Source organism: Bos indicus, chromosome 15 (assembly GCF_029378745.1).
Source record: "Bos indicus isolate NIAB-ARS_2022 breed Sahiwal x Tharparkar chromosome 15, NIAB-ARS_B.indTharparkar_mat_pri_1.0, whole genome shotgun sequence".
Taxonomy (NCBI): domain Eukaryota; kingdom Metazoa; phylum Chordata; class Mammalia; order Artiodactyla; family Bovidae; genus Bos; species Bos indicus.
This window is the reverse complement of record NC_091774.1, coordinates 24065025-24091821: the sequence shown is the minus strand read 5'-3', so window position 1 is coordinate 24091821 and position 26797 is coordinate 24065025. Positions and strand designations below refer to the sequence as shown.

At 42.8% G+C, this 26797-nt stretch overlaps 1 protein-coding gene across 26 annotated transcripts in view; it reads right to left on the bottom strand.

The window, feature by feature from the left end:
• NCAM1 (neural cell adhesion molecule 1) overlaps window positions 1–26797 on the bottom strand; it is a 361541-nt gene that overhangs the window by 123528 nt on the left and 211216 nt on the right. The gene's annotated exons all lie outside the window — the stretch shown is intronic.

Sequence of the window (26797 nt, the reverse complement as noted above, 5' to 3'; positions counted from 1 at the left end):
AGAAGGCATGAGAAGTCTGCCATGTGGCTCTTGGAGGGCTTCATAACTTGGCAAGTAAACCCATAACTTAGAGAGATCATTTTAAAAAGCAACCAAGACAAGGTAGTATGCACAGAGACTGCCTTATTCTAGCAGGGATAAAGCGACAGAAGAAGAAGACAAGAATGGAGCGACGTGCACACCTTCCTAACATTCTGGGGGACAAAACGAGCAGAGGGTGGGCCCCTCCGTTGTGCGCGGGAGTACGGCAGCTGCTTGGAACAGACATCTGTGCAGCTGAGTCGTGAGCTCAACCAGACCCCTGCTCACACATCACCATTTTCACTTGAAACAGCTACTGGCACACAAACCAAGGTTACTCAGACTTGAGTACTGGAAGACGTTTTCTCAAAAATGTACGAAGCAAACGCAGTTTCAAGGAGATTGTGGCCAATGACGAAATCCAAGATTTCAAGAGAAAATTAGTGTTTCAGACCCACACCCATCAACGTGAGTATAACCGATTTCAGTACTTAAAGACTCTTCTGATGAAATCCTGGAGATAGCCACACACAGAATTTTAAATATTATGTAAAAAATGTGTCGGTATGTGGAAGGTTCTACATAATTGAATGTGCCAATATTTTCTGAATGACCAACAGATGTAAAAAATCATGCATGAGTAAATGATTCATCAAAGTGCAAGACAAACCAAGAATTGTAACATAACCAAGTGCAGAAAGCTGATCAGTATGCTTTCAGAATTCATATTCACAACTAACTTTAAAAAGAAAGCTGCTACTTGTCAAGTTTTGGTATAGTGTTAAAAAACATCCACAACAGTCTTAAAAGTCTACTAAAATACTCCTCCCCACACATCTGGGTGAGGCTGGATTTTCTTTATATACTTCAATAGGAACAGTGTATTACAGTAGATCAAATGCAGAACAGATATGAGAACCCTACTGTCTTTTATTAAGGCAGATATTAAACAGATTTGCAAAAAAGTATAAAACAATACTGCTCCTCTCAATTTTGCTTTGCTTTTTATTACGATAAGTATTGATTAATACAGTAATATAAGTAAAAGAGCTTTGAGGAATGTAACAATTTTTAGGAGTGTCAAGGGGCCTGAGACCAAAAAGATTAAATTTTTAGATGATCTAGAAGCAGACTTCCAAACCACAAAGTGTTTGATTAGTAAAAGTATAACGTACCAAAATAGATAAACAAGGACCTACTATATAGCACAGGCAACTATATTTAATATATTGTAATAACCTATCATGGAAAAGAATCTGAAAAATAACATACATATACATACATATATACAAAACTGAATCACTTTGCTATATATCTAAAATTGATGCACTGTAAATCAAATACACTTCAATAATAATAGTAATAAAGAATGCATTGGTAACTCCAAATATAACCAATATGGATACAAACTGATCATTTATCTGGTTTGATATGAAACTAAAACTTCGAACATTTTCAATCTGGGTGTGGGCATCTGCTCAGCAATCGAGTATGAATTAACTAAATTTCAAATGTTTTAGGTGCTCTAGACTTTGGAGCCCAGCACTGCCCTCAACAGGACCCAATGGTATGAATTAAATTGTAGCACACTTCAGGTTTTTAAGCAGAATATACAAGTGGGATCTTATTTTGTTTTCCAGATGAGAGAATCTTCTTTTTCCTTTAAGTCTTCATTACTTCTCTCTAGGCTAACCCTGCTAATCTTGCAATGTCTCTTCCAAACTGAACCAATTTAAAGTGAAAAGGGACACAATTAAAATATTAAAATATAATATGCCAGAACACCAGGGACAAATCTTGAGTGTCCTTAACAAACAAGGACATATGGTCACCTGACTTCTCCCCAGGCCACCTCCCTCAAGTCTGACCGATGGATGTACTTTCCCGCTACCCAGAGCATCTATCCCAAGTCAACATGCTTCTCTCTTACCAGAAATGTGGAGGACCACGTGACTCCACACTTCTCCACCTCAATGCTGCCCCCTCTGCCCGTGCACTCCTCTGTCTCTCCCATCTCCCCTTGTTCTCAGAGGACGCAAGGAGAACAAGATAACAAATCAGGATGCAAGGCTCTGTTCTTCTCTGATCCCTGCTTAATCCAACAAGCAGTTCTTTGCTGGCATTCTCCCTCTCTTCTGTATTTTCCCCTTCCAATGAGCCACAAACACTATAGTCTTTCTTTTACAAAAAGTCTCCCCTATACCTCAAGGCACTTTTTTTTCTCTTTTCCTTCCAATGTCTTTGTATTCTCCTGCTAATTTCATGACAAACCTCTCCTTCCAGGCACCTTTTCCCCATTGTCACCAGGCTAGCACAGCTCAAGAGCCAGGACTCAAACCCAGATCCAATGATAATATACCAGTGCTTGTCCAGTGCCCTTCATTACCCTCACTGGTGCCCGTACACATGAGACATACGCCCAGAACTGCACACCTGGCCCTGGCCTTTTTCTTAGCCCTAGAGTCAGACAAACAACTGTCTGCTTTAAACTTCTACCTCAAACCAACCTCTAACCAACTCAACTCATTATCTTTCTCAAGCCTGCTCTTCAACTCTCATTCTTAAAGATGCTGTTCCAGATGACCAAGACAGAATCCTGGGAAATATCATCTCCATTACACCTGCCACACACACACACTCTCTCTCTCTCTCCCCTCTAGCAACTACATACTGTCACCTCTCCCTAAACACCTCTTCCATCCATCCTTTCCTTAAATCACTATACTGTTGTAGTTGGTGCTTAGTTATTCAGTTGTATCTGACTCTTGTGACCCCATGGACTGTGGCCCGCCAGCTCTGCTGTCCATGCGGATTCTCTAGGCAAGAAAACTGGAGTGGGTTGCTATTTCCTTCTCCAACTGTTATAGTTAGATGCTTATAAATTTCACCTAGATACCCGCAATCAATTGAGTTGACTTGGTTTCTTTGCATCTGGCTTGACCCCTACAACCCATTCCTCCCTTGTATCATCATCTTTGTACAGCACACATATGATGATGCCACTTCCTTCCTTAACACAGGGTAGCACTTTGATGGCTTGCTGTCCCAGCTAATGAGATAATCAAGCAAAAGCTCCTGAAATGGGATATAATGACATCGAAGGGTTCATTCTCCCCGTGTCCCTGTGGCTCCTCACGCATGTTCCCACCCGAGGCTTGCAGAGGGGCTGGTCCCTTCCTGCCCGCTGTGCTGCCTCACTCACTGCCGCCCCTGCCCGTGCTTCCTCTTCTGGAAGAAGCACCTGTCTTCACTGCTGTCATCTTCATGAACTCCTACATGCACTGCAAACTCGTGCAAACTCCACGTCCGTCCACGGAGTCCTCCCAGACCCTTAAAACCTTCCAAGCTTCTAGTGAACATTATGGCTTCTACATAGAACAGCCACACGATGCAGCAATTATCTCTTTACTGGCTTGTTCCCTCGCTATGTTGTAAGTTCTTCAAGGGAGGGACCAAATTTTACAAAAATTTTCTTATGCTCAATACCTGGAAGCAATAGGTGTCCAATAGAGTTTTGTTGGCTGAATGAATAAATAGCTTATAAGTGCTCTATGTTCCAATGATGAACTCCAACCTCACAGAGGATAGCAGCAAAAGCAAGATGAACTTGGTTAGGATGGTCCTGATCCTTTAAGAGCAAAACCACGTAAAAGTGTTATTTGCCTTCTAAAGGAAAACATGTTAGAAATACTCATTTTTTAGCATTACACAAGTATTTTGAGAACATATTACATTGACTTGTTTCATATAGAAAATGGGGAAGAGAAGATGCCAAAGGGATGTGTAGCAGCTGTAGTTTTCATTTGCTCAAAAAAAAAAAAAGTAAACCATGATGCCAGAAGCAGAAACTCACAAATGCAGCATGGCAGAAATGCAGCCAGGCCACACTGAGATTTCTGCAGCCCTTAAACTTGGATTATGTTTTCAAAGGCAAGGCCTGTCACCCCACACACAGGCTATGTCAAGGAGTGAGACCTAAACTCTGACCCTGAAGCTCAGAGACCAATTATGCTGTCTCTAGAGACACTGTGGGATGTCTTCCCAGAGCTCATTAAAAAAAGATTCTTAAACTTTTGGCCGCTTCCAACCATGTCCTATCTTTCTCTTGCATGTGCGCTAAGTTGCTTCAGTGGTGTCCAACTCTGCAGCCCTGTGGACTGTAGCCCAGCAGGCTCCTCTGTCCATGGGGATTCTCCAGGCAAGAATACTGGAGTGGGTTGCCAGGCAAGAATACTGGAGTGGGTTGCCGTGCCCTCCTCCAGGGGCTCTTTCTGACCAAGGGATGGAAGGTGCATCTCTTGTGTCTCCTGCAGTGGCAGGTGGGATCTTTACCACAAGCACCGCCTGGGAAGCCCGCCTTTCTCTTGAACCCAATTCCAGTCTTCACTCATGTGATTCTGTTCTCGTGCGTGCTCTCTACTGGAACGGAAGGCAGAATGTGGCAGGAGTGTTCTGCCCAAAGTTAGATGTAATTGAGGACTTTCCAGGTTGTTCAGTGGTAAAGAATCCGCCTGCCACGCAGGAGACTCAAGTTTGATCTTTGAGTCAGGAAGATTCCCTGGAGAAGGAAATGGCAACCCACTCTAATATTCTTTCCTGGGAAATCCCACGTAAGAGGAGCCTGGTGGGTTATAACCCACGGGGTTGCAAAGAGTCAGGTACAATTTAGCAACAAAACAACATGAAGTGATGGAATACCCACTGCATCTCCTCCACCCCTCTCACCTCCCACTCCCTGCACCTGCAGCCCTGATGAGGACTCTTAGGAGCCACAGTGGCCTCTCAGCATGCATTTTCCATCCTTCCCAAGTCAGCTGCTGAGCAGTGTAAGGCTCTGAGCTGGTGGGCTCACTAGATCAGAACAGACCGCAGGGGCTGATGGGAGTGACAGTGCCGAGTGAAACTGAAGGCAGAGAGTTGCTAACATGGGCCTAGGTCTTCCAGCAGAACCCTGAACCTTCATGAAGAGCCTTCCATGGAAGTTGATGACCAAGGGGAGGACAAGGATGACAGAAACAGATACAGATGCCCTTGACCCATCATTTCAACTTTGTTCAGTTACTGGGCTGAGTGTGGGGTCTTCGAAAATGTGTCTCAGTCAGGTAATGCTGTGGCTTTTCCTACCCAATGCCAAGCTGACTTGTAAGTGAACGATTCACAGAATTTGTCAGGCGATGGAATGTCTCCTGACCACATACAATTGACTAGTCACTTTCAGCCTTCCCAGCTGAGAGTACATCTTCACTTACAAGGAATGATTTCAGGATCATGAAGATGGTCAGTTCAACTTGGCTGTAATTTCGCTCTCTTGAGCTCCCAGGAGAATTGCCTGACTGGCCCACAGGTTTTGCAAATTGACAAGGGGCCCTAAGTTTCAGTCTCTCTTCTGCAAGAATTTTTCTGGTAGGCCTCTAGTTCTCTTAATCTGATTTCAGCTGGCGTTTTCAGGCTCAGGCCATTCCCCTTGTGTTAATACATTTAGGGCTTGGGTCCTTGATTCAAGAGCCAACTGGAGGCTTTAGAAAGGTCATTGTTCTCAAGCTCGTCATCTCAGAGAACCCGCGTGGCTCACGATGCCCCAGGGAGGAGGACCAGCACCCTGCCTGGCTTTGCTCTTACTTCTAGAATTCTGTGCTCAATATCCTGTTGTCTTGTTGGTCATATCCTGCTCCTACTATGTATCAGATCAAGATGTGATTCCTCAACCAGGCATCCAAGGCCTTCAAAACCTGCTCACATCTCAACTGTCTAGACTTTTCTCCCCCAAAATGGGCATGCTCCATCTGCCAGCCTCATTCAACCTCAGGCCTAAGTCTTCCATCATCCTTTCCTCCCCACACAGGAGGTCTTTTCCTAGATTCCTGAATTCATTCTGCCCTGAATCCATTCAAATTTATCCCTCATCCTTCTTCCTTCACACTATCTCCTTAGGCTCCTTTAGTTCAGAGATCTCTCTCTTTCTTGATGAGTAAAAAACTGTTAAAAAAAAAAAAGTAAAAACTGCCTGAAAATTTGGGAGCAGAACATACTCCATCTTTAAGTTCTCTGATTGTCTTTTGTGTGTTAGTTGTGCCTTCTCAAATGAATGATAAATCCCTTAATGGCAGAGAAAGAGTGGCATGATTTTTACCTATTCCCAATGTGGCTCAGAGGTTAAAGCGTCTGCCTGCAATTGTGGGAGACCTGGGTTCGATTCCTGAGTCGGGAAGATTCCCCTGGAGAAGGAAATGGCAACCCACTCCAGTGTTCTTGCCTGGAGAATCCCATGGACGGAGGAACCTGGTGGGCTACAGTCCACGGGGTCGCAAAGAGTCCGACACGACTTCACTTTCACTTTCAATGCCTAGATTGGTGCTGGCATATGAAAGATGCTTAATAAAGACCTGTTCCATTGACTCTGATATAGCAACTTCGATCATAAGTGATCTTCTCAACAGGAAATACCAAGTGACCAGACTGGTGTCATAGCTCACCAGCTCCCAAGCGCCTCATTCATTTTCCATATAGACAAGACCACACATGTAACCATTCATTTGTTACACCCAAATGGACTGGTTTTAAATCAATTTAAACGACTATGTGTAACTCATTCCATCTTTTCAAAAAGTACATTACATTTTTTGGTATCTTAATGCATAGTTTCATAACTCAAGATACATTCATTTAAACTGGATCTGTCTAAAGTAACAATTTATTTAAAAAAATAACTTATTTATTATTATTATTTTTGGCCACGCTGGGTTTTCACTGCTGCGCGTGGCTTTCTCTAGTCATGGCACGTGGGCACTGGCTTTTCACGGTAGTGCCTTCTCCTGTTGCAGAGCACAGTTCTAGGGTGTGTAGGCTCAGTAGTTGTGGTGCGTGGGCTTAGCTGCCCCACGGAATGTGGAATCTTCCCTGACCAGGGATTGAACCTCTTTCCCCTGCACTAGTCGGCAGATTCTTAACCAACTGGACCACCAGTGAAGTCCTTTACTTCCATATTTTTTAAAATTATTTTTTACCATAGCAAAGTTGACCCAGGCTTTACATAGTTTATTTTAAACGAAGCAGACCTTATACTGTTTTTCCTTGCAGTACTAAAGTGGCTGAACCAAAGGTGTTCACCGTGCCTCACATTTCTCACGGCCCACTTTTAATCATTCCCAGCCTTTTAAATTCTGACTTTTATGCAAATACTCCCAAATATATGCTTCCCAACTTCACCTTTCTTCTGACAGTCAATTCCAGATCTTCTACCAGAATATCTTTTTCAAATAAAACACAATAAAAGAAGTCAGCAGCTCTGTAATCCAAAATTCTATTTTCAAGGCTGTTTGAAATTTATAATTCATTTTCCATAGAAACGGCATTATAAATAGTACTTCAGTTAGCTCTCTGGCTGAGAAACAAAGCTTAGCTAATCCATCTGCAAGGAAAAGTAGCAGAAAGCAATATGGTAACAATATGAGTAATTAAATGAAGCACTAAAAGGTGAATGTAAAAGAATAAGCTAATCTTGGTTGTTAATATTTAAAGAAAGCACTTTCACTTGGAGGACAGGGAGACTGAGATAGTGGAGAGTTAGAGGCTTCCCTGGTGGCTCAGATGGCAAAGAATTTGCCTGCAATGTGGGAGACCCAGGTTTGATCCCTGGGTCAGGAAGATTGCCTGGAGAAGGGAATGGCAGCCCACTCCAGTGTTCTTTCCTGCAGAAATCCATGGACAGAGGAGCCTGGTGGGCTACAGTCCATGGGATTGCAAAGAGTCAGACACGACTGAGTTACTAACACACACACACAGGCACGCGCGTGTGCACACACACACACACGCACAGAGGCCTGTTAGTTACAGCCACACAATACTGAAACCTGGTTTTAGACCCACCTCCTCAATGCAGTCATCAGTCCTTCTGATTCTTCAGCTTACCTCTTCTATTTGTCTGTTCTCTTCCGTTCCTTCTGCCCCTGTCCTCAACCAGACATCCTCCTTCCTGACCTGGATTATTACAATGGTTTCCCAGTTGGTTTCTCTGAGTCCAGTTCCCTTTTTAAATTCATTTTGCATATGACACTCAGATTAATCCTTTTTGAACTCTCTTTCCTGTGTCATTGTTCTGCTCAAAGGTATACCATCTACCCCTAATAGGTCAGAATAGCACAGGCCTGGCCACACTTTCTGGGGTGATGTGTACCCTGGTACTGGAGGAGAGCCCCCATACTGGCAGGACCCATGCAGGGTCCATTGGAGAATCTACTGTGGTGCAAAGTACTGTGGGCACCCACTGACTTTCAGAATTCTTGATCAGGAGAGAGCACAGACTCCTCCCTTTAGAAGTGCCTGAACAGTCAATCTACTCTAGTCAATTGGGACCAGAAAGTGTCCCAATCTGGTTACTACATCATTCTGTTAGAAGAACTAGAATCTGGTTACTACATCATCCTTTTATTTTATTTTTTTAATTTTATTTTATTTTTAAACTTTACATAATTATATTAGTTTTGCCAAATATCAAAATGAATCTGCCACAGGTATACATGTGTTCCCCATCCTGAACCTTTTAGAGGAGCTAGAATGCTGATGCTCTCAGCCAAAACTGGGAGGATGGGGAGGTGAAATGGTCACCCATCGGCTTCTTTAAAATTTTTGGTCTCAGTTACCTGTGATCCCTCTGAGCAGACCTACTGGTATGACCTGATGCAGAACCACCATGATAGTGAAAGAGCCTTGCACTGCTGCAAAACCCCTTCCCTGAGACTCTGCTGTCTCTTCATGTGTACAAAGGAGACAGTGATGCCCTCCACCCATAGCTGCTGTAAGGGCTGAGGGAGGTGCCTGAAAGGACCTGTTCCCATATCTGATACTTACATACATACAAGTATGCATGAATTAAACAGGAGATAAGGAGATGTACAAAAGCTTGGGTCAGAGCCTCCGACTCTTGATCAACCTTGGCAAATGCTTTCACTTGGACAAGTGCCTACTTCTTCAGTTTGGGGCTGGAATTCAAGCAGAATCTTGTCTGCTGTTTTACACACTCCATCCTGACTTGCTAAGAAAAACTATCTGGGGAAAGGAGAATTACTGGCTTACAATTCAGATCCAAGAAAATACTCAGGAATTAAGACAATAGCCAATCCGAGTGAGACACAGAGTCTGCTCTGGTTAATTAAAACAAAACAAAACAACCTCAAAACAAAAGCCCAACAAACCAACAGAAAACAACCAGGTCACCAAGCTCTAGATCCGGTCAGCCAGGAGCAAAGCTCTGCCTGTTGTCATGGCGACGTGGGCACTGCAATCCAGGGCCTCTGAGAGCAAAGACTGGCTGCAGGAACCACGCCCACGGTGCTGTGGTCCCCAACACAGGCTTCTTCTCCCAGATGCTGGCAAGGAAAGTGAGAGGGCTGGGAAGATGTTTATTTGCTTCCATTCTCTGTGTGGTACTCACAGAAAAATGTATTTTAGGACTAAGCATTCTGAGCATTACAGTTATAGAAGATTTATCCATTTTCATAGCATTTTCATGCAGTAAATTCTAGCAGCAGCCCAGGTAGGTATTATATTCTTTCCACTTTGAGGATGGAGCCTTAAAGTGGTGGCCAAGGGACAGGTCATTTACACCCTCTGAACTGTGGGTTTTTCCTTGGCATAATGTGGGTTATGTGACTTATCCTGACGACATAGAATTGTAAAGGACAGAGCTCTAAATAAATGTTAGAGAAATGTCACTCCTGGCCAGTGTCATGCCAATCCCCCACCCACCTCAATCTAATCTTAAGAAAAGATGACACCACACAGCATTAGGTGTTACTCAATAAAGAGTGTGTCCTACGTGTGCGGATACCTATCTGTAGAAGAGTTGTCCTGTTTCTAGCTCTTGGGGCTGTTTGAAAACAAAGGCTGCCACTGCAATCTGCGTTTTTGAATCTTCCATTAGCAGAGCTATGCCACCTACTGTACCGAGAGGTGACCTCATTAGAGGAGGGGAACTATCAGTGCAAACTCAAAGCCTCCTGAACCCTCCGGCAGTTGGGCCTCTGCTTGGGGAAGGAGTCCAGCAGCTGCCACCGACAATGGGCTTCTGTACCCGACCCTTGCAAAAGCTTTCTTTCTTTCTTTTTTTTTTTTGGAGGCCTTTGCTTCTCCCAAGAGCTAGCCAGTTTAGTTTTGTTTTTATCCTCAAGCAAGATGGCTGCTGATTGCAATGAGCTCAGAATAGCAGAAAGTAATTAAAAATTCATTTTAAAATCTATCGCACAGTTTAACATCTACATTAAGAACACTGCTGGGGTAAATAAGCTGGCATCATCTTCAGTAGGGCAAGACAAAAGAAGAATTCAGGCAGTCTGTGCACACGGTGTAGGAATACTAGACGCAATAAACTGCATTTCAGCTGGCTTTTGTACCCGTTTTGTAGGTCTTTTCCTGAAAACACAAGTGGGTCATGACAGAAGCAAGCATTTTCCATGAGAATCTGGTAGCCATCTGACAGCCCAACCAGGGAGCCTGTTGACTGAGATAATTCTTTAGGAAAACATAGCTCCTGTTTTCAATGAGCAGTTCTCTTTAGAGACCCGTGACCACTAGTGTTGGGGAGCTGACATCTTAATAAGCACTTATTTCTCTAATGATTCGGGTCCATGGTATACTGCACTGTTAGGAACATTTATGCGTTGATTATCTAGAATTTAAACCACCTTTGATGTGCAGGCTGAGCTGCCAAAGCAGTAACAGAGGTGTGCCTGGATCCCAAGCTTTTCTCCACCCGCCAAGCCCTCACCATGTCGTCTGCAGTCCCAGACCCGCCTGTGACCAGCAAATACTGCCGTCAACTGCATCCCTGTCCTGGCCCCAAATCTCAGGACCATTTACAGCTAGAAGCAAGTTCCACTGGAAAACAAGACAGATATTCTCTGCAAGATAGTCCACATTCAAGACATTTTTTCTGAAAGTTTTCTTTAAACTCTAGCAGAGAAAGCACCTCTGAGAACACAGTATTGGAAAGACATTAACTTGCACTTATTTTATCTGTATTTTCACCCATGAGCTATGTTTGCTGGGTCCAAACATCACTTTATATCAATTTTGAAGGGTGGCAATAGGAATCTGATGATGAATATAATAAAACAGGTTCATTTAGCAATCGAATTACATTATTAACATTACCACAGTACCCATTTTATTTGAGAATTTATGTTCATTTTCAGAACTAACAACCCTTTCTGCTCATTGCACCCAAAGACGGTGCACATATTTTATGTTTAAGTAACTTGTCGTCCTCCAACCTAGGAAATAAATACCAAATCAATTTACTCTCCTTCTATTTCCCCCAACATGGAAAGCAAATGTCAAGTGTTATAAAGCTCCCCAATGATGTCAATAATTTTATTAAAACTTGGAGATTTAATATCTCTTCTCATATTCTTGATAGAGGCATTGAAGTAGGTAGGGCTATAAAACTAATAACCTAATTTTCACTGCAAATATTTTCATTCACCTGGGGCAGAGTAAACCAAGGCCTTTATGGCATTGTTAAGCCAGATTACAAGCAATTTTGATTAAAACCAAAGATACTGACATTTTCCAAAAGGAAAAGGAGAGTCACTAGAATCAAGGTCTTGGCCATTGCCTATGTCCAGACGAATCCAGAAGCCGGGGTTGGAGAAAATGCCTCTAGAGGGTTGTGGACCTAAATGATCAGGGGTTCTTACCTCTTCCTGCCTGATTGTAAGGGGGTGCAGGCGGGAGGCTGGGGAGGGGCAGGGAGGAAATCTGTGCTCTTAGTCACACAAGGGTAACACCATTCTGACCTCAATTAACATACATATGAAGCAAAAAGAGACACTTCTTTAAACAGGCGTGGAAAATATCAAAAGGTAACCTTTTTCTAATTGTAAAGCAATGAAGAAGACCATGGCTAGACGGGTCATTAAAAATGGGGAAAGAGCTAACAAGATGGAATAATGAGGTTCACCTTTCTTACTATTATCAGTGCTGAAGTTGTCTTTATTAAGAGAGTTAAGAATATTTTCAAGTTTTCAAGATAAAAAATTGAGTGGAAGATTTGGGTTATTTTTCTTGCAATTATTTCAGAAACAGAAGCTAAATCTCTTATCATCTGTTGTAAAATTATAAGCAATGTACTGAATGCTAGCATGGGCATGATTCTGGATTTTTATCAGGTTTTCCCCATTTGTAGTTTCTATACATATGATCCAGCTCCAGTTCAAATATAAAGAATAATCATCACGTTTTATAACAAAGGGCTGTTTTGTGGATTCTTTGTTCCTGTTATTACATGTTTACATTTAAAGATAAGGCAGCTGCTCCTGATATTCCTGGGGCCAGGAAAATGGAAAGACTTAATGAAAGGGTGTCAATCTTTTCCAGATAGAATATTCGTGTGGCTTGAATTATTTATATTTTTGATAATAAACAAAGAGGAGGTATCTGCCTTTCGTAGATTATGAGTTAGACAAGGAGGTGCCGATACAGTTAAGTTGATGGACATCATGTAGTAGATCTTGTTTTCCTTAATTATGTACATTGGCTGGAGGACCTTCTACCCAGAAGGAAATTGCCCATGATCCTTGAGACTACAATGTCTATGATCATTAACATTTCTCAACACCTGTTATGCAGCAGACACTTTACAAATGTGATTTCTTTTCATCCTTACTATGCTTTGACGGAAAAACTACTCCTGTTTTATGAAAAAGAATATGTAGCTTAAAAATTCTAAGGAACACATTAAAGACTGTTACATAGGACACATTCTGCCAACCTGGAAAATACAAATACTGAATCTTTATAATTAAAATTCAATACAGCATTGCCTTGAGTAATGACTGGGGTCAGCTCTTTTTCTGTTAGGTTGCCAAATTACTATGAATTAAGAGCTTTTAAGCAGTAACTGTATTAGTGGTTCTACCACTTTTTAAATATTTAAATCTTTTCCCAATTACAATAAAATTTATCTTATTGTACATGGACCCAGAATGAACTATTCTGATTAATAAAACACTCTGGCTAAGAAACTGTTAGGGGAAGACTACTAATCTTTAAGAAGTAGCAAAACTATATGCATTTAGGGTTGGTTTTTTTTTTTTTTTTGGCCACACTGTGCGGCATGTGGAATCTTAGTTCTCTGATTAGGGATCGAACTCCTGCAATGGGAGCACAGAGTCTTAACCACCAGACCATCAAGGAAGTCCTAATCATATGCATTTAGTATAAACTAAGCAGATACTTTGTTGATTCAGGAAGCATGTAGGCCATAGTAATCCTGGAGGGTCATCGTGACAAAGATCAGTTATAATTTCATAAGGAAAACAGAACAAAACAACTTCATAGAGATTTCTAGCTGTCAGAATCTTAGATTTAAAGAACTAGACGGCACCTCAGAGATCCTCCATCTAAGCCTTGTACGTACAGGAGAGGACTCAGAGACACAGACAGCTGGCAACCAAAGTGGCAGACCAAGGTCACTCAGGAGCCCAGAGGCAGCCACGGCGTGACCAGAACACACGCGACAAGCTTGCCTTGCTGAGCCAACTCACTGAAGTCATAGTGGCCCTACTTACCTCATCGCCATTTAGAATAAAACAAAAAAGGGAAGACGCTGCCGCTTGCTTCTGCATCTGTTGATTTCCAAGCAACCACAGATCTCTTTTTGGTTGTGTCCTCTGAGACAGCTATTTCCTTAACTTCCCCAGCACAATCAAGATTCCTGAAGTCACGCTGTAAGCAGACACAGCAAGGGACATGCCCCTTTCTCTGAATGGCTTCTGACTTTTCTCTCTTTTTTGATACGATTTTTATCGGGATTGAAATGTAGAGAGGAGTTCTACCAAGCACTCAACTTCAGCCTTGCAATTTAACTTGGCAGGTTTAACTCGGGGATGATGAATCAATTATTTACTTAGCTGGCACCATTTTCCTGTCCTTTACATCATATTTAATTTCAATCTATTATAATCAGTTCTCAGTGCTGAACCAAAACCCCTGATACGCTATCTGCTTACAAGATGGTTTCTCACATAGAGCATCAGAGCACTAAGTGTCTTGTGTACATTTACAGATGACGGACTGCATCTGCCAAGATGTGGTGCGTGTGCACACTTTGGAGATTTCTATATTTTACAACTTTAACATATCCGGCGCCATTTACTACCCAGTAAAAAAACCACAGGAATGATCTAGATCAATAGTCTATTTAATCTAAAAAGTCATCATTCATGTAAAATGAGACTTCAATATTATTTTGAAAATCATCCAGATCTTTTATTCCAACTTCCTTCACAAAAGAAAGTCAAAACTCCAAAACTACTTGAGATATAAAAACCAAATGCAACGTTTGAGACAATTAAATCCTAGTTTGGGGAAAAATATATACGGTACATTTTGGAGGGATAATTGCACTGGGTGTTACATGATACTAGAGAATTCATGTTAGTTTTCTTATGTGTGAAAATGGCATAGCGGTTATGTCAGAGCATAACCTTATTTTAGGGATAACATCCTTATTTTTAGGAGATGCAATAATGAAGTATTTTTGAGCAAAGTGTCATGATGGCCTGCAACTCTTTAGATAGTTTGTATAAAGACACAGAGATGAAACATATGTGGTAAAATAGTAATCTGAATTTAAGTAGTTGTTATATAGGTATATCCGTTGAACGATTTTTCCCATTTTCTTGAAAATTTATAATAAAATCTGAAGTCATTAAAATACCACTTTAGAGAAATAATCGAGAATTGCTTAGTTATATACACCCTACACACCCCCCTCCACCCACTCCCAACTACCAGGGGAACAGGGAGCCACAGTCTGGGCAGGGGATGGGATGGTAACAGAAGACAGAGAAAGCGGCTATTTCACAAAATGAGTCTCCAAACAGCAAAGATAAACACTGTGAAGAGAAGAAGAGGTCAAAGGTAGGTGAGGTTGCAATAAGAGGGCACTCACCTATTTCACACGTGTCTTTCCAGGCGCTGGCAGCTTCTTCTTGGGTTATTCAAGGAGAATGTGTGTGCAACCATGGGCACACCTGTATATAGCTTTTAGGCTTTGTGGCAAAGGAGAGAGGAAGGTGCTAGGTGCTAAGTCACTTCAGTCGTGTCCGACTCTTCGCGACCCTATGGACTGTAGCCCGCCTGGCTTCTCTGTCCAAGGGATTCTCCAGGCAAGAATACTGGAGTGGGTGGACATGCCCTCCTCAGGGGATCTTCCCGCCCCAGGGATCGAACCCATGTCTCTTATGTCTCCGGCACTGCAGGTAGATTCTTTACCACTAGTGCCACCTGGGAAGCCCTGAAGACATGCAAATGTCCCAGTTTTCAAAAGGGAGTAAAGTGTTTGGCACTTAAGAGGAAACAGTGGTTTAAAACCATGCTTCATTTCTCCATATATTGCATTATTATGTTGTCTGCCTGAAACTAGTATGCTATAGGTCCATTACATATCAATTAACAACAAACAAACCCCAAATCTCATGCTTCTGCACCCTGTGAAGCCCGGGACCAAAAAGTGGTAGTTATCATTACCATGTGGGTTTCTAGAGTCAAAGCACTCAACTCTTGGGTCTTATGAAAATCTTCCGGCCCAGATGGAAAAATTAGGGGCAGGCTGTCAATATAAATAGGCTTATCCATATCTAGTTAAAAAATTTCTCAAGAGGGCTGAGGAACAGGTCAATGTCAACCTACAGAGAGGTTTTAAGTGTTCCAGTAATCCACCTTTATCTTTGTTTTACTTCTACTTTTATATAAAACTGAAATGAATACCTACTATAGGCGACCTACCAAAAATATGGAGGAAAAAACATTATGGAGACAACTGAAGGACCAGAGAGAAGAACACTAAAGTACAGTGAGAACGTCTGTAGACCTGTTAAACGATTCATTAGGGAATAAGAAGGCGATATGAGAGCCATTTCCATCTGTTCTTAAACTTTAAAAAACGTATGCTTTGCTAGTATTCTAAATGCACTCAGGGACAGTGATATTGTCACCTGGTCTACAATGGACAGGGTGGCTTGTCAGGCAAGGTATACAAGGAGTCTGAGGGTTTCTACAACAGATGACTGAAAACAGTCTCCTCTGTTCTCTTTCACGGTATAGTATCATACAAAGCTGTTCAGCTGAGCTTCATTAAACGGATTTAGGGATTATATTACCTAGTTTTAACTACACCAATCTACCCAAAATGGATACCTGGCTTAAAAAAAAAAAAAAGATTTCCACAAAGAAATTGGGGACTGAATATAATCTTAACAAAGAAATCACAAGTGAGCAACAAGAAAATGGCAGAGTTCGCGCAGCACTAATTACAACAGCCAGGACATGGGTGCAGTCTAGAATAGATGCCCATGGACAGAGGAAGGGATAAAGATGTGGTATGCACATCAGTGGAATACTGTTGTTGTTAAGTCACTAAGTCATATCTGACTCTTTTGTGAATAGCCTGCCAGACTCCTCTGTCCTTGGGATCTCCCAGGCAAGAATACTGGAGTGGGTGGCCGTTTTCTTCTCCAGGGATCCTCCTGACCCGAGGATCAAACCCACGTCTCCTGCACTGGCAGGCGGATTCTTTACCGCTAAGCCATCAGGGAAGCCCCGCAATGGAATATTACTTAGCTATAAAATGGAACAAAATTGGATCATTTATAGAGACATGGATGGACCTAGAGTGAAGTAAGAAAGAGAAAAATGAATATTGTATATTAACTCATGTATATTTAATTCAGAAAAATGTTACGTATGAACCTATTTGCAGGGCAGGAACAGAGACGCAGATGTAGGGAAGGGACATGTTTGGGGACATGGCAGGGTGGGCCGAGGGGCACTGGGAGATTGGGACTGATGTATGTGCAATGCCTAGTGTAAAACAGCTAGCGGGAACCTGCTGTATAAGGCAGGGTGCTTAGCTAGTTGCTCTGTGCGGACCTAGAGGGATGGGTTTGGGGGTGGGTGGGAGGTCCAAGAGGGAGAAGATATATGTATATATATAGCTGATTCACTTCCTTATACAGCAGAAACTCACATAACACTATAAGGCAACTATACCCTAATAATAATGATAAAAAAGCAGAGTGTCTGTACTATGCCAGATATAAGAGATAAGAATGATCCTATGAGAGCCGATCAGAAATCAATAAAATTTTTGAAATCATCACAAAAATTTGAAATACAAATTTGATTCATTTTTTTGAACCTTGCCTTAAGTATATATTAATACTACAGCTTGAGATATTAGATAGTGATGTAACTCTTCCCAGGTGGCTCAGTGGTAAAGAGCCCGCCTGCCAATGCAGGAGACGCAGGAGTTGTGGGTTAGATCCCTGTATAGGGAAGACCCTCTGAAGAAGGAAATGCAACCCACTCCAGTAGTCTTGCCTGGAAAAGTCCATGGATGAGGAGCCTGGCGGGCTACAATCCATAGGGTTGCAAAGAGTCAGACACTGAGTGACTGAGCATGCGTGCATTAGCTAATGACATAGGTATATAAATTATAAACTCACAGATACACATATATCGAGGGTGACTACTCAAAAATTGTTTACAGGTGAAGTAGTCAGTAAAAAATGTTTAGAGAAAATAATCTGAACACAAATTTCAAAATAAGCTGGAAGACAGGCGAATTTTAATGAATGAAATATAAATGAGATGAATGCAAAAAAGTCCTACATTTCAGGTCAAAACACCCAATATACAAGTAAGAATGCAGGAGACCTGCTACAAAGCAGTTCACGTTAAACCAGACTTGGCCTTGCAGCTGACTGTCAGCTTTGTGCCAGGTAACAGTGGATGTGGCTGGAAAAAGCCTGAACCAATTCTCATGCTGCCTTCCTCCAGGGAACTCGAAGCGTTTAGAAACAGGGAGCCAAGCCTCGCTGTATTCTGTTGGCCCACAGATGGAAGACTGTTCAGTTTTATAAGAAACATACAAGCTTCCAACAGGCCTTGCTAGGAGGCTGGACTAAAAACCCTCTGAAGTAATTCTAGCTCTGAATTCTGAGCCTGTGAAGACACGGGTGCAGAATCTGGATAAGAAGCAAACAAAATTTAAATAGCTTAGTTTGTTTAATCTAACAGTCCAATGGATGTGGTCGGCAGCCCACTTAAATATAACTCCATGACAGCAGGACCTGTTTCTTCATCTTCATCTTGCTCAATATTGCAACCCATCAACCAAGACAGTGCCTGCTGTCCAATCCATGTTCAACAAAAGTCTGTTATCATGGTAGGGAGTGCCTCATCACTGGAGGTGTGCATGATAAGGCTGCAGGGGTTTCATCTCTAAGGAATTTCCGACTCCAGGATGCTACGTGCTATATTTGCATACAATCTTTTCCTCAGCAAATTAAAATATCACTAGCACAGACCTCTGAGCCTGTTACAAGTTTCAAATTCAACACTCCAGATTTCTATGCGTGAGATTCTCTAGTCACATCAATTCTGATTTTTTTCCCAAATAACCTAGGATTTTCTAAATTTTTTTAAAAAATTTTCTGACAATCTTTTTTTTTTAATAAAAATATACATAAATACTCTTGAAGTGAATCCTGCCGGGGATTTGTAAACAATAATACTTTGTCTTATCTATCTATACCCGAGAGACTGCAAATAAATATAAAAATGAATGTGGTAATAACAAGCCTCGGATTATTTTAGCTAAGGTTTAAGGAAGAAAAAAGAAATAATAAGGGGCCATGAAAATACATGTGCGGGAAGAAAAAGTAGATCCAGCCACATATCAACGTGATGACAGCACAGAGTTGCTATTTGATATGTTCTGCAACTTGACAGGACAATAGAGAATCCTTCCTTAAAGCATCTCAGTTTATTATAAGTTAGATTCTTTAAAAAAAAAAAAACTTCAAGTGGAAATGAATGGAGGAAATCATTGCCCAAATTATTAATATAAAAAATACACAGTATACCCTGAAGCAGCACTGAACATTATCTTTTATGAAGTTCAGTTCAGTTCAGTCCTGTCTGATTCTTCACGACCCCATGGGCTGCAGCACATCAGACCTCCCTGTCCATCACCAACACCCAGAGCTTACTCAAACTCATGTCCATCAAGTCGGTGATGCCATCTAACCATCTCATCCTCTGTCATCCCCTTCTCCTCCTGCCTTCAATCTTTCCCAGCATCAGGGTCTTTTCCGATGAGTTAGCTCTTCGCATCAGGTGGCCAAAGTATTGGATTTTAGCTTCAGCATCAGTCCTTCCAATGAATATTCAGGACTGATTTCCTTTAGGATGGACTGGTTGGATCTCCTTGCAGTCCAAGGGGCTCTCAAGAGTCTTCTCCAACACCACAGTTCAAAAGCACCAGTTCTTCCGTGCTCAGCTTTCTTTATAGTCCAACTCTCACATCCATACATGAGTACTGGAAAAACCATAGCCTTGACTAGGCCGACCTTTGCTGGCAAAGTAATGCCTCTGCTTTTTAGTATGCTGTCTAGGTTGGTCTTAAAACATGTTTGCTCATCTCTTTTAAATTAAATATCAAATATCTGTTTTCCTGTCTGTAGCGATCATCAGTTAGCATGTTCTGTAGACCATTTTAAAAAGACAGTTAGTAATTGACATTTTATTTGGATGATAAGAACTGTCCTAGCAAGTCCCTATCTTCCCTGGTGGCTCAGAGGTTAAAGCATCTGCCTCCAATGTGGGAGAACTGGGTTCGATCCCTGGGTTGGGAAGATCCCCTGGAGAAGGAAATGGTAACCCACTCCAGTATTCTTGCCTGGAGAATCCCATGGACAGAGAAGCTTGGTAGGCTACAGTCCACGGGGTCGCGAAGAGTCGGACACGACTGAGCAACTGGCTGGTCTTTTCAGAAAGGCTTGGAGAAGCACTAACCGTCACTATTATCCAAGAAAGACAGGATAAGCAGCTTGGGACAATGCCCCACATGGGGAAGTGTTGTCAGAGAGAGGCCTCTGTCGTTTTTCCTGGATATCACAGTGGGTCTCGTCAACCTCATGAGAAGGTGTGCGGCTGTCTGTGTGTGCGCTCAGTTGCTCCCAACTCTCTGCAGCCTGTGGACTGTAGCCCGCCAGACTCCTCTGTCCATGGCATTTCCCAGGCAAGACTGGGGTGGGTCGCCACTTCCTACTCTGGGGCATCTTCCCGACCCAGGGATCGAACCCACGTCTCTTGAGTCTCCTGCACTGGCAGGTGGATTCTTTACCACTCGTGCCACCTGGGACACCTGTGATGAGTGTGGCAGAGGAAGGATCCCTACGTCGGAAGAGTTGAAATGACCTCTATTGGCTAAAACAAACTGCAAAACGCTACGGTATTAGGAGATGCTAAAAATGTGGGCCTCCCGGATGATTAAATTCCGGAGTGATTTCTGGAGTGTGTGAAAAACACATTGTTCCTTCAAGCATAATCTAAAGGGCAAAAAAAGCAGGTCATTGTTAAATCACTGCATCCCATCACCAAGATTAAAACACAAAGAAAAGCGTATTCACATCTGAGTTTCTTCATTTGGGCAATAATCAAGCGGAGGTATTGTGAAAGAGCCCAGATAACACAGCATCCAAATTCAAGGTGGAGTGGAAGGCTCCGTCTCTACCAAGAGAAATATCAAAATGCAAGGCTGAAAATACCCAGCTCAGGTCTCTGTCAGTTCATGCTCACAGAGACGGGGATGCCAGCTTGCTGTCTGCCATCCCAAGATGGGGAGCTGTCGGGAGAGAAACAGGCGACACTGGCTCCCCGGGCTTGGGATGACAGAAGCCCTGGAGTCCTGGGCCACGACAGATGCTGGACTGAGATAACCAAACAGAATAGGAAACGCGCAGGACAGCAGCTGGGCCAGACACATCCAACTTCCCACCTGCTGTTGATTTACACATTCATCTCTTACACTCGCTCCCAGCCCATGTAAAAACGTGCCAGCACGTCGAGAAATTAATCAGTTTGGGGAAAGGCAGGGAGTTATCCACGGTCGATTTTATATTCTTTCTGTAAACACATTTGTGTAGCACAGAGGCAGCTGAGCCCAACAGCAATGGCTTTTTCTGCTTTCTGCTGTAATCACCCATACACCTGGGACTCACACGGCTCTCGCTGCTGTTTTCTTAGATGAGAAATTTCTTTTTCTTTTTTTTTTTCCCAGGGTAAAGCTGGCTTTGGAAACTAATTAGATACGTCTGTGTTTTTTTGTTTGGCTTCTGAGGACACTCTGGCCGTCTAATTTGCATTTCTGTCTTGTCCCTCCCCTGTTGCCTCTGTTGTTCTTCTTTTTGTCTGAACAGAGAACAAGAATGATTTCCAGGCACGGCTGGTCAAACATGCTACTCTTCAGAGTGTGTATCTATATACGAATGTCAAATTCAAGTGTCTCATTTGCTGCAAAACAACCTTTATTCTGAAGAACGTTTCAGCTCAAGGAAATGCTCTTTAAAATGTCTAATTCCCCACTGTGATTTCCTTTAAAGTTCTAATTAGTAGAGCCCAGTAATGAATTCTGTAAATTGCAGTGTTTCATTTAAAGCATTTAAGGTACAGAAGGCTCTAATAATGAGTTTTGCCACCATCGGTCTTTGAAGAAAGTAATTTTGAAATGTGGGTTTCATATTTTGGGAGATGTCATACATCTTAGAAACAATCACAGTGTTGAGCCTCAAATTAATATTTGTTGCTTAATGCCATCAAAATGTCAGATTAATGAGTAATTAACAACATTTGTACATAATGTTATTTCCTTCTTTCTGCAAAGGCCAACAGCGTAAATGGAGAATTCATGCCATGAAACAGATATATTTTCAGAGGTTCCATTTTAAATAACTTACTACCAGGTCTGTAACGGTCTTCTTTAATGGTCAGCAAACAGCTGGGTTTCGAGATAACACAGAGAACATAAAATATTCATGTTATTTGAGCTATTTCTATATTTTACTAATATTCTTTGATTTGCTCGTCTTAAAGGGGAAAGAAACCATCACCACTGACCCCCTGCAAAACCCACACCCTTTTTCTTAAAAAGAAAGATTTATCTGCACCAACAACCTCCTTCTGTTATGCTCTGCTTGAAGACCACTAAGTTTTGTTTTTTTTTTCCCCCCCATATCTGACTTTCAGGCTTTCCTTCTCTTCTTGACCTTAATTGCAACTTGACCCTCTTGGGGTACATGCTCTACTTTCTCACCCTCCCCAGGACAAGCAGGGAGCAGTCTTCTGCCTGGTCAGCCTCAGCCCAGCCCTTCCCAGGCATCCTCTTTCCATGTCCCTTGGTGCTCCTGCTGCCTGGGTCCCAAGGAGCCTTCCAGCCATTTGACTCCTTAGGGTCTGTTAACCATCCTTTATCTACACTGGCCTCCATCCTCTCATCTGAGATTCAGGATGAACAATTTGGAAACGACTCTCTCCAGTAGCCCAGCCTCCTGCCCTGCCATTCTCCTAAGCCTCTCAAGTCAGGTCCCAGCCCTGGCCCATCCCCACCACGCGTCTTGTTCATTCCCAAGCCTGGACTGCAGCTGGTGGGGACAGAAGACACATCCCTGCAACTCTGGTCTGTTACAGACCCCGCCAACTCGGGAAGCACAGCAGTTGCACATCAATCGCTTTTTGCGTGCCTCGTGGTCTTCCTCACCCAGACCCACAGACAGGGACTGGGCCAGGCTGTTTCCCATCTGCTCATCCTCCCAGCTTCTTCTGAATTCCCAGCTGGGGTCTTGGGAAGAGCCTGCTCGCCGGTACCACGGACAAGGCCAACCCTCTGGTGTGTGGGCCCCTAACCTGCTGAGCATCCCACCTTCACTCTTTACTAAGCGAGGAAGATCCTCTCCAGCCCGCCTTCCCCACGAGCCCACGCACATCACACCCCAGCCCACTGATGCTGCTCTCTCTTCCTACACTTAGCCTCTCTCTACTGAGCAGCTTTTCTGACACCTTTTTCTTTTAAAAACAAAAGCAAACCCTTTATCTGACCTACTATTATTCCTCGCATTCATTCATCTCTCACCTCCCATTTCCTGCCAAATTCCTTGACTCTGCACTCCCACGTGTAGGTATGCTGCATTTTTATTCTCTCCTCTCTTAACCTTCCAAGGCTGGCCTCCTTCTAGCTTCACAGTTCTACCGACGACAACACTCTGAGTCCACCAAGCACCTGCCTCTTGACCAATTCATCAGCACTGCTCTTTCCTCCCCTCTTGATCAGTGGTTCCCAACACCTCTGGACATAAGGATCATTACGTCCAGATTTTTAAAAAGCTTTTAAAAAATATAGTGTCTGAACTGGGTCCTACTGTACACATTCAGATTTAATTGCTGTAGGATGGAGCCCAGTCACCAGTGCATTTTCAAAAAGCATCCTGGGTTGGATATGGGAAATGTCTGTATTCCCCTAAATCTTGCTATGAACCTAAAACTGCTCTAAAAAAATAAACTCTTAGGAAAAAAGAAGCCCCCCCGGGTGATGCTAATGTGTACCAGGCAGAGCCCTGTTCCTCAGATGATCACAACCCTCCGCTGGAAAGCTCTCTGTCTGTGCTCCAGGTGTGGTGCCCCTTCTCTGCTCATCCTCACTCTTCTTCTCTGTCCTCACTTCTGGTGTCTATGCTTCAGCCATGCCTATACATTTTCTCCAAGGGATAGTCCCCTACCTGACACACGTGTTCCCAATATTACTAATTTATAATTCCTAACACTAATAATGTCCAGATCTCATCTACAGCAGAAACCTAAAACCCAGTTCCCCCTCTGTGCGTTTCTTCTAGCTGCGTATTTGCTGTGACGAGCAAAGTGCTCTGATGTCTAAAACCATCTCCATCTTATCAGCCCTGTTACTATCACTACTACTATGTATTAGTTTATTTCTATCTAAACTGCACTAAAATTAAAGTTCTGAATAAGTGAAGTGTCCTCTCTAGAACATCGCTTACCTCTAAATTAATGTAAAAGTAAATAAAACCACAAGTGAGACCCATTGTATTCTGTCAACTATGTAAATTTTCGGACAAAAAGGTCCTCCTCAGAACTTCCAGATGTGCAAGTTGGGTTTAGAAGAGGTAGAGGAACCAGAGATCAAATTGCCAGCATCCGCTGGATCATAGAAAAAGAAAGGGAATTCCCCCCAAAAAAATTTACTTCTGCTTCATTGATTACACTAAAGCCTTTGACTGTGTGGATCACAACAAACTGTGGAAAATTCTTAATGAGATGGGAATATCAGACCACCTTACCTGTCTCCTGAGAAACCTGTAGGCAGGACAGGAAGCAGTGGTTAGAACTGGGCATGGAACACAGACTGGTTCAAAACTGAGAAAGAAGTATGTCAAGGCTGTACATTGTCACCCTGCTTATTTAATGTATATGCAGAGTACGTCACCTGATATGCCAGGACGGATAAAACACAAGCTGGAATCAAGATTGTCAAGAGAACTATCAATAACTTCAGATACGCAGATGACACCACCCAAATGGCATAAAGAGAAGAGGAACTAAAGAGCCTCTTGAGGAAGGTGAAAGAGGAGAGTGAAAAAGCTGGCTTAAAACTCAACATTCAAAAAACTAAGATCACGGCATCCAGTCCCATCACTTCATGGCAAACAGATGGGAAAAAAATGAAAAGACTGACAGACTTTATTTTCTTAGCTCCAAAATCACTGCAGACAGTGATGGCAGCCATGACTTTAAAAGATGCTTGCTCCTTGGAAGAAAACCTATGACAAACCTAGATGGTGTATTAAAAAGCAGAGACATCACTTTGCCAACAAACGTCTGTATAGTCAAAGCTATGGCTTTTCCAGTAGTCATGTACAGATGTAGAGTTGGATCCTAAAGAAAGCTGAGTGCCAAAGAATTGATGCTTTCAAATTGTGGTGCTGGAGAAGACTCTTTTGAGAGTCTCTTGGACAGCAAGGAGATCAAACCAGTCAATCCTAAAGGAGATCAACCCTGAATAGTCATTGGAAGGACTGAGGCTGAAGCTGAAGCTCCAATACTTTGGCCACCTAATGGGAAGAGCCGATTCATTGAAAAAAAGATCCTGGTGTTGGGAAAGATTGAGGGCAAGAGGAGAAGGGGGTGGCAGGGGATGAGATGGCTAGATAACATCACTGACTCAATGGATATGAAATGAGCAAACTCTGGGAGACAGTAAAGGACAGGGAAGCCTGGTGTGCTGCAGTCCATGGGGTCACAGAGTCAGACACAACTTAGCCACTGAACAACATCAAGCTGACCTGTACAGTAAGTGAGGAATCCTGCTTTCAAATCTCGTCACCAATCATCAAGAAACAGCTAGCCCTGGGGTTCCCATTAAACATGCTGATGGTTAAATTGCCCTGTATGTATTATCTGGCTTTGCCTCCATGACACAGCAGGTGGACCTGGCACTTTGCATAGTCCTGCTCGTCCTTGATTTCCCAAGAAGAGCACAGAGGAGTATCGACAAAGTATTTGGTAAGAATAACAGTCCCCACACTGCTCTCAAAGGCTCAAAGTGCCAATGACATGAAACATCCAGGATAAGGAGGCCTACGAGGCAGGATGTCTGCCTGCCTAAGGCACACACCGAGTATTTTTTTTTTTAATGGACATATAGTTGATTTATGGCTTTTCTATGGCTCAGCCGTTAAAGAATCTGCTTGCAGTAGACGACACACACAAGATACGGGTTTGATTCCTGGGTTAGGAAAATCCCCTGGAGGAGGAAATGGCAACTCACTCTAGTATTCTTGCCTGAAAAATCCCATGGACAGAGGAGCCTGTTGGGCTACAGTCCAAAGGGTCACAAAGAGTCAGACACGACTAAGCATCTAAGCACACATACTTGATTTACAATATTGTGTTGGTTTATGTTATACAGCAAAGGGATTTCATTACATGTATGTGTGTGTATATATTCTTTTTTATATTCTCTTCCATTATGGTTTATCACAGGATATTGAATATAGTTTCCTGTGCTATAGAGAAGGACCTTGTTATCCAATCTATATATAATAGCTTGCATTTGCTAATGCCATCCCTCCTCACCCCTTCCCCCTTAGCAACCATGAATCTGCTCTATGTAAGTCATACACCCAAGTTTGATGAAGCCAAGCATTTTCTTCATCTTGCTCTGGAGCCCCTTGTGGCTCCAACACACTACATCTCTCATGTCCACTCTCCACACACCCCACTGGCCAAGTTTGTTTCCTGCTTTAAGAACTGATTCTACGATGCACCCTTACAACTGCTAACAGTGCTGTTTAATTCTTCCCAGCCACCTGCCTTCTCCAATAATGAAGTGGCCAACACAGGTCATGAAAATCACATTAAAAGTATCCCTTTAAGCATGTTTTCAATGTTTTCTTACAAACATGATATTTGTTTTTGAAAAGTCAGAAAATGATTATTTTTTTCTCAACCTGCCTACCCACAAGTGAGTTGCATCTCTCCTTGTAGACGCTGTCCTAGTAGGGCTTTGGGCCTGTGGTTAAGCCACGCTGGTTGACAATATCACAGAACTGCCCCCACCAAATAAATCCTTAAATCCCACCCTTTCCACTGTTCTCACACACTCATGGGCACCAAGAGAACTTTCGGAAAACAGTCCTTTTTTTGCCATCAGGAATTCAGGCCCATGATAGGGACAAGTTCTGATGCCCGCAGCCCTGGATAAACAAAGCTCTGGTAACACGTGCCGTAGCCTGATCCAAGGTGCCCGGAGGGAACAGGGAGGGCAAGATGGAAACCACCAGCCACTTAAGATCTATACCGTGCTCTCTTCCCCTCCTATGGATTACTGCAACAGGACGAGCTGCTTCCGCTCATGACGCAA